This window comes from Dromiciops gliroides, chromosome 3 (assembly GCF_019393635.1).
Source record: "Dromiciops gliroides isolate mDroGli1 chromosome 3, mDroGli1.pri, whole genome shotgun sequence".
In the NCBI taxonomy this organism is placed as follows: domain Eukaryota; kingdom Metazoa; phylum Chordata; class Mammalia; order Microbiotheria; family Microbiotheriidae; genus Dromiciops; species Dromiciops gliroides.
The window spans coordinates 198,344,630-198,358,639 of record NC_057863.1 but is presented as its reverse complement, the minus strand read 5'-3'; the positions used below and the strand labels follow the sequence as shown (position 1 = coordinate 198,358,639).

The 14,010-nt window shown below is 34.7% G+C and overlaps 1 pseudogene; it reads right to left on the bottom strand.

Moving 5' to 3' along the window:
* LOC122747329 overlaps positions 1-13,123 on the bottom strand; it is a 77,169-nt pseudogene extending 64,046 nt beyond the window's left edge.
* Between the last annotated feature and the right edge of the window lie 887 nt (positions 13,124-14,010).

Sequence of the window (14,010 nt, the reverse complement as noted above, 5' to 3'; positions counted from 1 at the left end):
TGATCGGTGGATTCTTTCAATGATGATTTTATCCTCTGATTCTATGATATCAGGGCAGTTCTCCTTAATAATTTCCTGGAATATGGTGGTCTAGATTCTTTTTCTGGTCATTGCTTTCAGGCAGTCCAATCATTCTCAAATTGTCTCTCCTCGATCTGTTTTCCAGATCAGTTGTCTTTCCAATGAGATATTTCACATTTTCTTCTATTTTTCATTCTTTTGATTCTGCTTGACTGTATGCTGGTGTCTCATGGATTCCTTATCTTCCAACTGTCCCATTTTAATTTTTAAGGCATTGTTTTCTTCCGTGAGATTATGTACCTTTTTTTCCATTTGGCCAGATGAATTTTTTAAGGCATTATTTTCTTCAGTGAAATTATGCACTTTTTTCCCTTTTGGCCAGTCAATTTTTGTTCTTCCTTTTCCAAGCTGCTGATTATTTTTTCATAGCTTTCTTGTTTTGCTTTCATTTCTCTCCCCATTTTTTCTTCTACCTCTCTCAATTGATTTTTAAAATCCTTTTTGAGCTCTTCCAGGAAGGCTTTTTGTTCCTGAGACCAATTCACCTTCCCTCATGAGGCTTCACATGCATGCAATTTGAGGGTATTATCTTCTTCTGAGTTTGTGTTGGCTTCTTCCCTATTGATACAGAAGCTCTCCATGGAGAGGGCTCTTTTTTGCTTCTTACTCATTATTGCAGCTTATTTATTTATTTTTTAAGTTGAGTTGAGGTCTGCTCTGGGGGCACCAGGGTCCCTGTTTTGGGCTTCTTGTGCAGGGTTATAGGTGCTGTGTGACCAGCTTTTTACTCTGAGGTCTTCGTAGCATGTGCAGTTCACCCCCCTGCATTTCCTGTCTGAGTGTGCTGGGCCAGGCACCTGATCCTGGTGCCTGATCCCGCCTGCCCCATTCGTGGCCCTCCTGGCCAGTGCAGATAGGTTTTTCCACTGTCCTTCTTGGCCACCAGATTTTTGAGCCAGGTTCCAGGGGCCTCAGTTGTTTGGCCGTGGCCTGCAGCTCCTGCTGACTTGCCCGACCGGCGCTGGGCTGCTGCCCTGCGCTGGGCCTCCCTTTTGCCTGAGTCAGACAGACCTTTTCCTGAAGTCTTCTAAATGATGTCTGGTTGGAAGACTGTCTCTCCATCCCTTTGCAGGTTCTGTAGTTTCAGAATCTGTCCAGAGGCTTGATTTAATGTTCTTTTCGAGGGAACAGAAAGAGAGCTCAGGCAGCTTGCTGCTTCTTCTCTGCCATCTTGGCTCCACCCCCAGAACACAAACTTTTTTTTTTAATTAATAAAGTATTTTTTTTTCCTGTTACATGTAAAGATAGTTCTCAACCTTTGTTTATACAAGCTTTACAATTTCAGATTTTTCTCCCTCCCTCCCCCCTCCCCTAGACAGCAGGTAATCTGATATAGGTTATATATATATATATATATATATATATACATATATATATATACACACACATAATAACATTAATCCTATTTCTGCATTAGTCATGTTATAAGAGAAAAAAATAAGAGCAATGATGGAAAACCTCAAAATAGAAAAAAAAAACAACAGCATCAAAAACAAAAGAAATAGTATGGTTCATTTAGCATCTATACTCCGCAGTTCTTTTTTTTTTTTTTTTCCTGGATTTGGAGATCCTCTTCCATCACAAGTTTCCTGGAACTCTTCTGTGCCATTGCATTGGTGAGAAGAATATAGTCCTTCACAGTAGATCAACACTCATTGTTGATGTTACTGAGAACACAAACTTTTAAAACATTGATTTCATAATTTGTACTTTGTATGTAATTTTCAAAAAAATTCTAAATATTAAAGAAAAGAAATAGAAATTTGATTTCTTGGAGGTGAGGGTGTAGAGAAAGCAATTGTTTGGAGAGGAAGGAGTGTAGGTAATCCATCACTGAAAGGTAGCTACTTAGAGACACCTCCTCTAAGGAAGGCAGTGATGTAAATTCCAGCTCTGTCAAGTATTGCCATAGTTATAAGATTTCCTCTAGTCTCAGAAAAATAAATCATAGTGCTTATTCCTTTAGGGAACCAAATTCAGGAACAAGAATTCCTGTGATATGAAAGAAGAGGCACTTTTAGGGTACTATTTTCATTAGTTAATGAGTCATAATTTTAAACGGTTATCTAAGGAAACACATCTCTGGTCAATAATTCCTTTTACAGCATTTCTAAAAAACTAGCATTTAGGATTGGTTGTCTAAATATTGAGACTCAATGCAGACACTCACCTCCTGCATATCTACTTCAATAATCCCTGAAGTCCTTTCTACGATGAAACCATTGGGAAATTACAAGCCAATGAATTCTTCTATCTGAGAACTGGGGGGAAATCATCCAGGGAATAGAAAATGTGGGCTTGAAAACAAAACTAGGGTATACATCTCCCAGTCTTTCCAAGGCGTTCAAGTAGATTGTAGCCTACAAAAGTAAAGAGTCAAGAGCTCTTTTTCTATTGAAAAAGACCTATTATGGAGAGGTTAGAAGTGCTAGACTGCTGAAGCAGGGGTTACCCGCAAACATCATAATAGGACAACCCTGACCCAAGGGCTTTGAGTTTCCTCACAACTGTCCTGAGACACCAGAAAGGGCTTTGAGGATTCATCTCTAAGATGCAAAGTTTCAGAGATCTAATCCTCTGGTGTGGAATTCAATTCAATAACTCAAGGGATTGAAGGCAAGGCCCTGTCACCAATCCACTCAGAAGCTTATTAGGCAGCATAGCCTGGCCCTAGGACAAAACCTCAATTGTGAAACTAAACCTGGAGAGATGAATACATTAAAGATGAAACTATCAGCCAGAATTAAATCTGGAAATCCTTCAAGAGAAGGAGAAAGCAATTCCATAGCAACTCTAAACAGAGTTTCAAAGAAAAAAATGGATTTTCATCAAGGACTTTCTAAATTCCTAGAAGAAATGAAAGAAGAGAAAAAATAAAATTAAAAAAAAATCTAATGGAAAAAATTTGTAGTGAAATAAAGCCAAGAAGTGGAGTACTTGGCTCAAGGAGGGAATAGCATACACACTCTATTGGGTGGAGTAATCTATCTAACCCTGCAGTAAAATGGGAGGGGAAGGTGATAAAGAGGGAGGGGAAAAAGAAGGGATGGCAGATTGGGGGAGGGGACAGTCATAAACAAATCACTTTTGAAGAAGGATAGGGTGAAAGAAGATAAATAATAGAGTAAATATCATGGGGAAAGGCATAGGATGGAGGGAAACAGTTAACAATAGTAATTGTAAAAAAGAGAAAAGGGGGGAAAATTGTACAAAAAATATTTCTAGCAACTCTTTGTGGTGGCTAAGAATTGGAAATCAAAGGAATGTCCGTCAATTGGGTAATATCTGAAGAAGCTGTGGTATATGATTGTAATGGAATATTATTGTGCTATAAGAAATGACAACCAAGATGATTCCAGAAAAACCTGAAAAGACTCATATAAACTAATGTATAATTAAGTGTGCAAAACTGGGAGGACATTGTGCACAGTGAAGGCAGTAGTGTTCTATGAGCATTTGTGAATGACTTAACTACTGTCAGCAATACAATGATCCAAGGCAATCCCAAGGGACTAATGATGAAGCATACTATCCACTCCAAGAGAAAGAACTGACATTGATTGAACACAAAGTAAAAAAAAAAAGCACTTGTTCATTGTCAATATATAATCTATATCACATTGGTTTCTGTCTTATGGGAGGGGAGTAAAGGGTGAGAGGGAGAAAAATTTGGAACTCTAAATCTTATGAAAATTAATGTTGAAAACTACCTTTACATATAACTGGAAAAAATAAAATAAATGTTTTCTGTAAAAAAAATAAATATGAGCAATGAAACTGATTTAGGTACAAAAACAAGCAAATAGTAATGTGATAAATTCAAAGACTACAAATACTGGGTTAAGAAATTATTATTTAATTAGAAAAAATCCTATTGGGAAAACTGGAAAGTGGACTGGCAAACTTTGGGTTTGGACAAAGATCTTGTGATATATATTGCATTAAATATTTATTATTAAATATTTATAGTTCACATGAAATCAGGGCTCACAAATTGACATATAGGACTATGCTTTGGGATGTATTCAGGGATTCACATGTTGTTGCAGTGATTGTTTTTAAATCATTTCGCTGAACTTACCCCATCATTTTGTTGCATAATGCAGTGGACATTGATTCTGCCTAAATACCTAAAGGGAAAGGAGATATATAGGAGTTGCTTCTTTTTGCATGGGATATTCCCAAGGTTAGGGAGCCCAGGATGGCAGAAACCAAATGCCTGTTCTACCTTCTGTAAGTCCTGGAATAATGTGGCAGACTGGTTCAGACCATCTGGTGAACTAAAGAGGAAACTAGGACATGGACCAGTGTTTATGTCTGTACCAGGGCTTAAAGGAAGAGGCTGGACTCCTGCTAGAGCCAGTTGGTAAAACAGAAATTCCCCAGTCAGTGTGAGGGTGTGTGAGACTGTTTTTTTTGTTTTCCCAAAGAGGGCCATAATATCGGGATGGCATCAGGACTTGTAATGAATTGGATTTAAGTGAGCATTGTGCAAGGTCACCAACCTTACTATCTCCTCCAGAACCATCTTGGTCCGGTGACAAGATATATATCAGCACAATTGGTGATGGCTCTAGATGTTTAAGACAATTGGAATTAAGTGACTTGCCCAGCTAGTAAAGGCCGAGGGTGAGATTCGAACTCAGGTCCTCCCCACTTCAGGGCTAGTACTCTATCCACTATGTCACCTAGCTGTCCCATTGTGGAAGGTGAGGTGATATTAAATAGAAATTTCATAGTAGCCCAAAAGGTCATAAAACAGTAATAGCACTACTGGGTTTGTATCACAAAGACATCACAAAAAAAGGGAAAAGGACTCACACATACAAAAATATTTCCAACAGCTCTCTATGTATTAACACAAAACATGGAAATTGAGGGGTGCCCATCAATTGGGGAATGCCTGAATAAGTTGTGGTATATGAATATAATGTAACAATATTGTGCTATAAGAAATGATGAGCATGTAAATTTAAGAAAAAAAAAACTTGAAAGAATTAAGTGTATTAATGCTGAGTGAAGTGAGCAGAACCAGGAAAACATTGTACATAATAACAGCAAAGTTATGTGATGACCAGCTATGATAGACTTGGTTCTTCTCAGCAATGCAATGATCCAAGACAATTCCAAGGGAAAATACTCTCTATATTAAGTAAAGAACTGTGGAATCTGAATGTAGATAGAGCCATATTAGTTTCATTTTTCTTTTTTTCTTTCTTGAGGCTTTTTCCCTTTTGTTCCAATTCTTCTTTCAAAACTTTACTAATGTGGAAATGTTTAATGTGATTGTACATGTATAACCTACATTAGATTGCTTGTTGTCTTGGTGAGGAGGGAGGAAAAAAATTTGGAAATCATAATCTTATAAAAATGAATGTTGAAAACTATCTTTACATGTAACTGGAAAAATGAAATAACGAAAGAAAAAAGAATGACACAATCCAAGTCAAAAAAAATAGAGTGAGTGAGAGAGAGAGAGAGAGAGAGAGAAATTAGATAGTACCACTTAAAATGATAAAGGAAAAATGAATGTTAGTCACATTTCAAAGAATAAAAATGAAAATTTATGGCCAATTAAAAGTGGAATTGAGGGATAAAGTTAATCAATAAACTTTCATTAAGCACCTACTATAAGCTAAACATGATCCTTAAGTGCTGATTTGTTATTATATCATCCAGCTCCATTTTCAAGTTAAGTATAAATATTATTGGCCTTACTAATTGGTCACTGAAACTGAATATGTCAAGTGATGAGGAACACACTACCTTGTAATTTAACCCATCCCATTTTTGCACAGTTCTTTATAGGAAGTAAAAATATGCCTTCCTGTAGCTTCTACCTGTGAGATTTAAAATTGGATATTAGATCATAAATCTCCCCTACTTAACCTTTCCCTTAATTTATCTCCCAAACTAGTAAATGGAAGCAGGTTTTGGTTTTCTAGATAGACCTTTTTATTTATAGTTATGATAGTCACAAGGTGATGTTGGTTAGAAGGATAGGAAAGTAGAAACACAATACAAATCGTCTTAAGTCTAAGCTTAGTCTATATTCCTTATAACAACTCACCAAACCGACAAGGCCACCAACCGACAAGGCCACCTTTTGACAGAGCGAGAGAGTCCCTGCCGCGCCGTCAGGAGTCCCGCCAAGCAGGCAAAAAAGGCTACTTCCGTTCTCTCCACCCCGGAAGTCAAAAAAAAAAAAAACCCGGCAGGCAGTCTGACATGCGCAGCAGGCGGACTGTACCCGGCAGGCAGTCTGACATGCGCAGCAGGCGGACTGTACCCGGCAGGCAGTCTGACATGCGCAGCAGGCGGACTGTTCATCTCCTCCCCAAAAGGGTGGTCCTTGAAAAACTGGCGTCTTTCAGTTATCCTAACCGACTGTTAAAAACTTTCATATTTTACCACATACCAGTGCAGCAATTCATACTTTAAAGAGAGTGATATTTAGAAATCATGTCAATACTCAAAGATTGATTAGCCAGTGTTAATCAGTGCTGACCACACAATCAAGATATATTACATGAATGTAAATGAACTAGAATTGCACTGTAAGAAATGCCATCTGTGAAGAATTGGGAGACATGAACTAATGAAGAGTGTATTGTGTAGCACCAGGGAAACTCTATTCACAATGTCTATAGGAATGTAAACTGGGGAAAAAAATGATGAATATTGTGTCATCATGATGACTAGGAAGTTTGATCATTTGAGAAAATTTAACTCTTTTACTTCATTGCGGAATTGTGGGACCATTTGTTTTGAACACTGAATATACAATATTAAGGTTAATAATATCTAGAATTTAAATAGGACTTAAATATTTGCAAAATATTTTGTGAATATCTTTTTATTTTATATTGAAATCAAACCTGGGAGGTAGATACTATTATTATCCTCATTTTAAAGATAAGAAAATTGAGGCAGACATATCTATATCCACGGCAACTCTTAGCTTTTAGAGAAGGTCAATATGGTGGTTGGGTTTTGTGAATATTCTTGTATGATAATTGTTTGTTTAAATCTGAAATGTAAGATTGGAATCCTAGGTGGGTAAGAATAGTCTTTTAAAAAGGACTGGAATGCAAAATGAAAAGATCAATAAAAATTTAATGTAATCTTTCTTTCTTTCTTTCTTTTTTTGGTGAGGCAATTGAGGGTTAAATGACTTGCCCAGGGTCACACAGCTAGTAATTATTAAGTGTCTGATGCCAGATTTGAATTCAGGTCCTCCTGATTCCAGGGCCAGTGCTCTATCCACTGAGCCACCTGGCTGCTTCCTGTAATCTTCATAAAATATTCAAATTCCAAAATAATCAGAGAAATTAAAATTAAGATAATATATGATCTAGAACAAATTAGAATGTTGGACTTTGTGGGTTAATATATTAGACATAATGTCAACACTACCCTAAAATTCCTTAGGCCATGGCTTGATGGAAGATATAAATCACACACCTATTGACCTAATAGGTATATATTTGTCAATTTCTATATACTTTGGCATATATTTCAATCTCCAGGATCTTTCCAAGATAATTGAGATTTTATTATTTTCAAATGTCAGTTTTTTCAAAACCAAGAGATAGAATTTGTCATGGTCTGTTGATTTGAAGCTATTGAGTGTAACTAAATTCTCTTTATCTTTCTTTTCAAGTATCTATTAAATATTTGTGTTTTGTTTCATTTTTCACTATCCAAAGATATTTCCTTTCGTGTGAGAAAATATCACTGAAATAATAGTTTGGCATTTCTTCCTTTTCTCCATTGATATTATCATTACTGGAGCAGCTATTTGACTCTTTCATTTATCTACCTCTTTTTCCAAATATAGTTAAAATAACCCCCTTTTGTTCTTAGCATTCATTGTCAATGTGAACTTATCAAGTTTTTTGTGCTTTAGTGCTTCTGACATAATTAGAATAAAAGTCTTTTATGTTTTTTGGTCATTATTCACTATCTGGTCTTTCTTCCATATTCTGCATTTTTCTTTTTAAACTCTAAATTGGTATTTATCTGTGCCCCTGCCCTGGGCATGGGTTTCTTTATAACACAGTTCTTCCCTTTCTTTTCTGTTGGAATTATCTTTAGACCATAGTAATTTGATCTGAAAATTTTGAAAAATTTTCATCAGACTTGTGCTTATTTAGTATTAGGATATTAGCTCTTTAGCACTAAGGATTATGTTTTTACTCTCTATTTTTAAAATTTCCAGTTATTGGCAGGCATTCAGCTAATATTTATTTATGAATTATCCTTATTAGAATTTTAAGCAATGGATGCCTACCCATTCTTTATCTGAATGCTTTGAAAAGCACTCTCCCAAATTTTAGAATACATCTCACCTTATTCATGCCTTTCTTTTTCTCTATTATAAATTCTGAAATGGAATATTCATTCCGTCCAAGAATTCCTTTGTTTCTGCTTCAACAGACTGCCTCTTGCTTTTTAGAAAAAGAATGTCCATCTTTTATTTCTTTAAGGTTTTGAAGAATAAAATTGATATTCGAACATTGTTGCTCTGTTTTAAGAGTAAAAAGTGCTTGAACAGATATTTGGATAATTTAATTAGATTAAAGACTCCTTTCTGTTCCTCTCATCATAACTATATCATGCCATTAGTGCAAGGCCATTGTTCTTTTAATCTGTTGTCCAAACTCCTCATCTTTTTTCCCCCTTCTTTATATGTGGTCTGTATTATGATTTTATAACAAAATCAAATCTAATTCCCCTCCAATTCTTTCTTTAAAGATTTGTTAATTCTTTCTTTTATAATTCATATTTTATTGGTGTCATAGTTTTCATCAAAATATAATTTATCCTTCTCCTCATCACTAAGCCTTTTCTTCTAGCAAAGGTTTTAAAGAAAATGTAAAGAAAGAAAAAAAAAGACCTAGCCCAACCAACAAAAGAAAATGCAAATATTTGTGATATTCTACATCTATAGCCTTCCATTTTTGAAATGAATGGAAGGTAGTGCATTTTCCAACTTTTCTGTTGGGCCAAGTATAGTCCTTATATTAGATGGCTAGCATTTTTCATCATACGTTCTTCAGTATTGTCTTGGATCATTGAATTGCTAGAATGGTTAAGTCAATTTTATTAGATACGTTATAGCTTTTGCTGTGTACAGTCTTTTCCTGGTTCTGCTCACTTCACTTTTCATCAGCTCATATAAATCTTCCCAGGTTTTCCAGAAATAATCCTCATTGCTTCTTATGGTATAACAGTGTTCCATCAGTTATATACCACAACTTGTTCAGCCATTTCTCAATTGGAGCATCACCTCAATTTCTAATACTTTGCCACCAAACAAAGTAGCCACTATACATGTAGGTTTTTTGTACATATAGGTACTTTTCCTTTTTCTCTGATTAAAATCCTAGTGGTGATATTGCTGCAGCAAAAGGTATGTGCAGCAATTATATAGACCCTTAGGAATGGTTACAAATTCTTCTCCAAGAGGGTTGGACAAGTTCAGATCTCAAAAACAACAGTGCATTTATGTCACAAATGTTCCACAACCCCTCCAACATTTGCCATTTTCTTTTTTTTCATGTCATTCAGTCTGATAAACATGACATGGTACCTCAGAGTTGTTTAATTTTCATTTATCCAATCAACAATGATTTAGAGATTTTTTTTTCAATATGACTATAGATAGTTTTGATTTTTCTCCATTAAATTGTATATTCATATCCTTTGACCATTTATCAATTAGGGGATGACCCATATTCTTATAAATTTGGCTTAGTTTTTTTATATATTTTAGAAATATCAAACAAACATGATTTTTTTTATCAAAAGCATCCAGCTTTCTTTCTAAGGTTGTCTATATTGGTATTATTTGTGTAAAATATTTTTTTTTAATTTCATATAATCAAAATGATTAATTTTACTTTGCCTTTGTTTCCCTATCTCTTATTTTGCCATAAATTCTACCCTTATCTATAGAAATGACAGGTATTTTTTTCCATGTTCCCCTAATTTATTTAGGATATCACCTTTTATGTCTAACTCATGTATCTATACTGATCTTATTGATGAAACATTGGTATACTTAGTTTTCTCAGCAATTATCCCCCAAGTGAATTCTTGTTCCAAAATTTTGAACCTTTGGCTTAATCAAACTAGATAACCATGAACATTTATTATGTTGTATTATATTCTTAATTTATTCTATTTCTCTGTTTCTAAGCCAGTACCACATTGGTTTGATGAGTACCACTTTGTAATACAGTTTAAGAAATGATACAGATAGGTCACCTTCTTTCAATTTTTTTTCATTGTTACCTTTAATATTATTGAATATTTTCCTTCCAAATGAATTTTATTATTTTTTCTAGCCATATAAAATAATTTGGTAGTTTGATGGGTATGTCACTGAATAAGTAAATCAATAAAAGAATTATCATTTTAATTACATTGGCTTAGCCTATTCATGAGCAATTAGTATTTTTCTAACTGTGTAGACATCTATTGTGTGAAAAGTGTGTTTTGTTAATTGTGTTCCGATATTTCCTGCCTTTGTCTTGGCAGGTGACTCTCAAGTATTTTACATTATCTACAGTTATTTTAAATGCAATTCCTCTTTCTACGTCTTCTCATTGGACTTTGCTGGTAATATGTTATTATTTATATGATAAATTATGCTGATAGTTTTCCTAATATTAAACAAACCTTCCATTCCTGGCAAAAAATTCCATCTGGTCCTACCGGAAGATTTTTGTGAGATATTGAGGTACTTTACTCTATGGTATTTTATTTAAAATTAGCATAACTTCATTAGGGTAATTGTTCTATAATTTTCTTTTTGATTTTGTTCTCTCTGGTTTATGTATTAAAACAATATCTGTGCCATTTAAAAAAAATGATAGGATACCTACTTTGTCTACTTTCCCCATCAGAGTCAAATCACATTTTGTCTATTAATACTTCTTCTAACTCCCCTATTAATTATAAAGATCCTAGGAAATACAAATACCTTCTCATATGGGAATGTAAATAATTTGGCCATATTAAATACCTTGGGATTCCTCATTAATGTTTACCTTTTTAAGTTTCTCCTCTGTCTTTTGTTTGAATGTCAAATTTTCTATTCAGTTGTGTTGTTTTTTATTAATCAGAAATGTTTGAAAGTCCTCTATTTCATTTAATACATATATTTTTCCCTCTGAAGGATTATAATCAGTTTTTCTGGGTAGGTTATACTTCATTGTATTCTTAGCTCCTTTGCCTTCCAGAGTATCATATTCCAAGTCTGCTCATCCTTTAATGTGGTAGCTACTAACCTTGTGTTATCCTGAATGCCACTTCACAATATTTGAATCCCTTGTTTCAGGATGTTTTCAATAGTTTTTCCTTGATCTGGAAGTTCTGGTATGTAGCTATAAAATTTATGGGAGTTTAATTTTAGTATCTATTTTGGGATGTGATTGGTAGATTCATTCAAATTCTATTTTACTATCTCTCTGGTTTTCAGATATTTGGGGGAGATTTCAATGATAAGTTCTTGAGATATTATGTGTATTCTCGTTTTTTGAACATAGCTTTCAGGTAGCATAATAATTCCTAAATTACCTCTCCTTGTTCTATTTCCCAGGTCATTTATTTTCCAATGAAATACTTTAAAATTTCATCTTTTTTTAACTTGTTTATTATTTCTGGAGATCTCTTGTAGTCATTAGCTTCCACTTGCCCATTTCTAATTTTTAAGCAAATTATTTTCTTTAGCAAGTATTTGTATCTCTTTTTCTATTATTCTCAATTCTTTGGTTTTATTTTTTGTTGTTGTTGTTTTGGTTTTGTTTTTTGTTTTTGCAGGGCTATGAGGTCTAAGTGACTTGCCCAGGGTCACACAGGTAATAAATGTTAAGTGACTGAGGCCGGATTTGAACTCAGGTACTCCTGACTCTAGGGCCGGTGCTCTATCCACTGTGCCACCTAGCTGCCCCTCTATTTTGCTTCTTAAGGAGTTTTTTTTTTTTAGGTGACTTGCTTAGGGTCATACAGCTAATAAGAGTAAAGTGCCTGAGGCTGGATTTGAACTCAGATCCCCCTGAATCCAGACCCAGTGCATTATCCACTGCTTCACATAGCTACCCCCTAAGGAGTTCTTTTCTTAAGTTAATTTTTGACCTTCTTTTATTATTTAGTTAACTCTATTTTTAAATCTTTATTTTGTTCCTCTTTTGCCAATCTGTTCACTCTCTTTTCATAATTTTATTGCATTTATTTTATTTATTTTCCTATTTTTTCCTCTATTTGTCATATTTTATTTAAAAATATTTCTAGACTATTTTTGGAATTCTAATTGGGCTTGTGTCCAGTTAACATTTTTGTATGTGTAACTTTTCTTGTAATTATTTTGACATTGCTATCATCTGATTTTGTTTTGATATTCACTGTCACCACAGTAGATTTTTATGGTCAAGTACTTTTTTTTTTTCCAGTCTACTTTTTCACTTTTACGTTTATATTAAAGTTGGACTCTGCTCCTAGTTTGGAGGGGGCAATGTCCCAAACTTAAGAGTTTTTTGTGCTGTTGTTTTCAAAGCTAGTTTTGGGGGGTTGTAAGTATTTCATCCTTTCAAGACAGTATTATCCAAGGAGAGGTGTTGCCATTGCTCTCTTGAACTTTACTGTTGTTTTTACCCATGGAAGGGACTTTGTTCTCTTATAGGTGCAAATGTTGGTGCTCCTTTCTGTCTTGAAACTGAGATGAAGACCTACTCCCTTAATTCTCCCTTGTTTTTAGAACTGATAACTATGCACCTACTTGGGACTGACCACAAATACTCTTCTTCATGCTGGATTTAAGACCAGAGTCTGGTTACACTGCATCCACAACTACCAGCATTCATCTTAACCGTGGAACTCTGACCTGGAACTATAGAAAGGATCTTGCTCCCAGTGCCAGCAAAGGGTCTCTTTTTAGCCAGTTGTCCAACCCCCTTACTGTATCTGAGATGAGACCTTCTGATGTTGCTGCTGCTGTTGCTACATCCAAGTCCTGCTGCTGGTGTTGCCATAGCATGGCTGGCCTCAGCCAACTCTGGTGTGATTGCCCTCTTCTTCAAACCTCCTAAGTTTTCCTGGGCTGTAAAAATATATCACCCTTAACTTTTGTTGGCTCTGCCACTCTAAAATTTGATTTAATATTCTTTTTTTTTTTATATGGGAATGTTGGGAGAGTTTAACTGGGTCACTACCTATATTCTACCATCTTGGGCCTACACTGCCCCTCCACCCCCAATCTCCCTTCTTACTTTAGTTGGATTGATTTTGTTAATGGAAAAAATTTTAGTTTCATGTAATAGAAATTACTTTTCTTTTTGGAGACATCCTCTATTCTTTGTTGGGTAAACATGTTTCTCTGCTTCCATATAACTGTGATAACTACCCTGATCTTCTTATCTTACCTTTCTAGTTTACAATTGTTGAAAATATCCATCTTTTTTATAAACAAGAAGTCAAAATTGGGTATCAATGTCCTCATGAATTTGGGGAAGAAACCTGGGTTTCCATTACTCAATATCACAAATACAAAATCATTCAAAACCTCTTCATTCATGAACAAAGAAACTGAAAACTCTATTCAATGACTCATAAAAGAATAAGGCAATCATTAAATATAAATCAGTTCTGCCATCTCCATGCCATTAGTAAATGATTCCAGTTAGAATGATTGAACCTTAAAATTATAAGGTACTTAAGGATTGCTTAGTCAAACCCCTTGTCTTACAGATAAGAAAACAAGATCCCAGGGAAGAGAAATAACTTACCTGATATTACATTGCTGGTAAGTATAAGGAATAGAACCTAGGTCCAGTGTTCTCTCTAATGCCACAGAGAAAGTTCTTCCCATTTTTGAAATGCTTGAAAATATATACATATTTTAGTAATATGTAATTTTAGTAATAT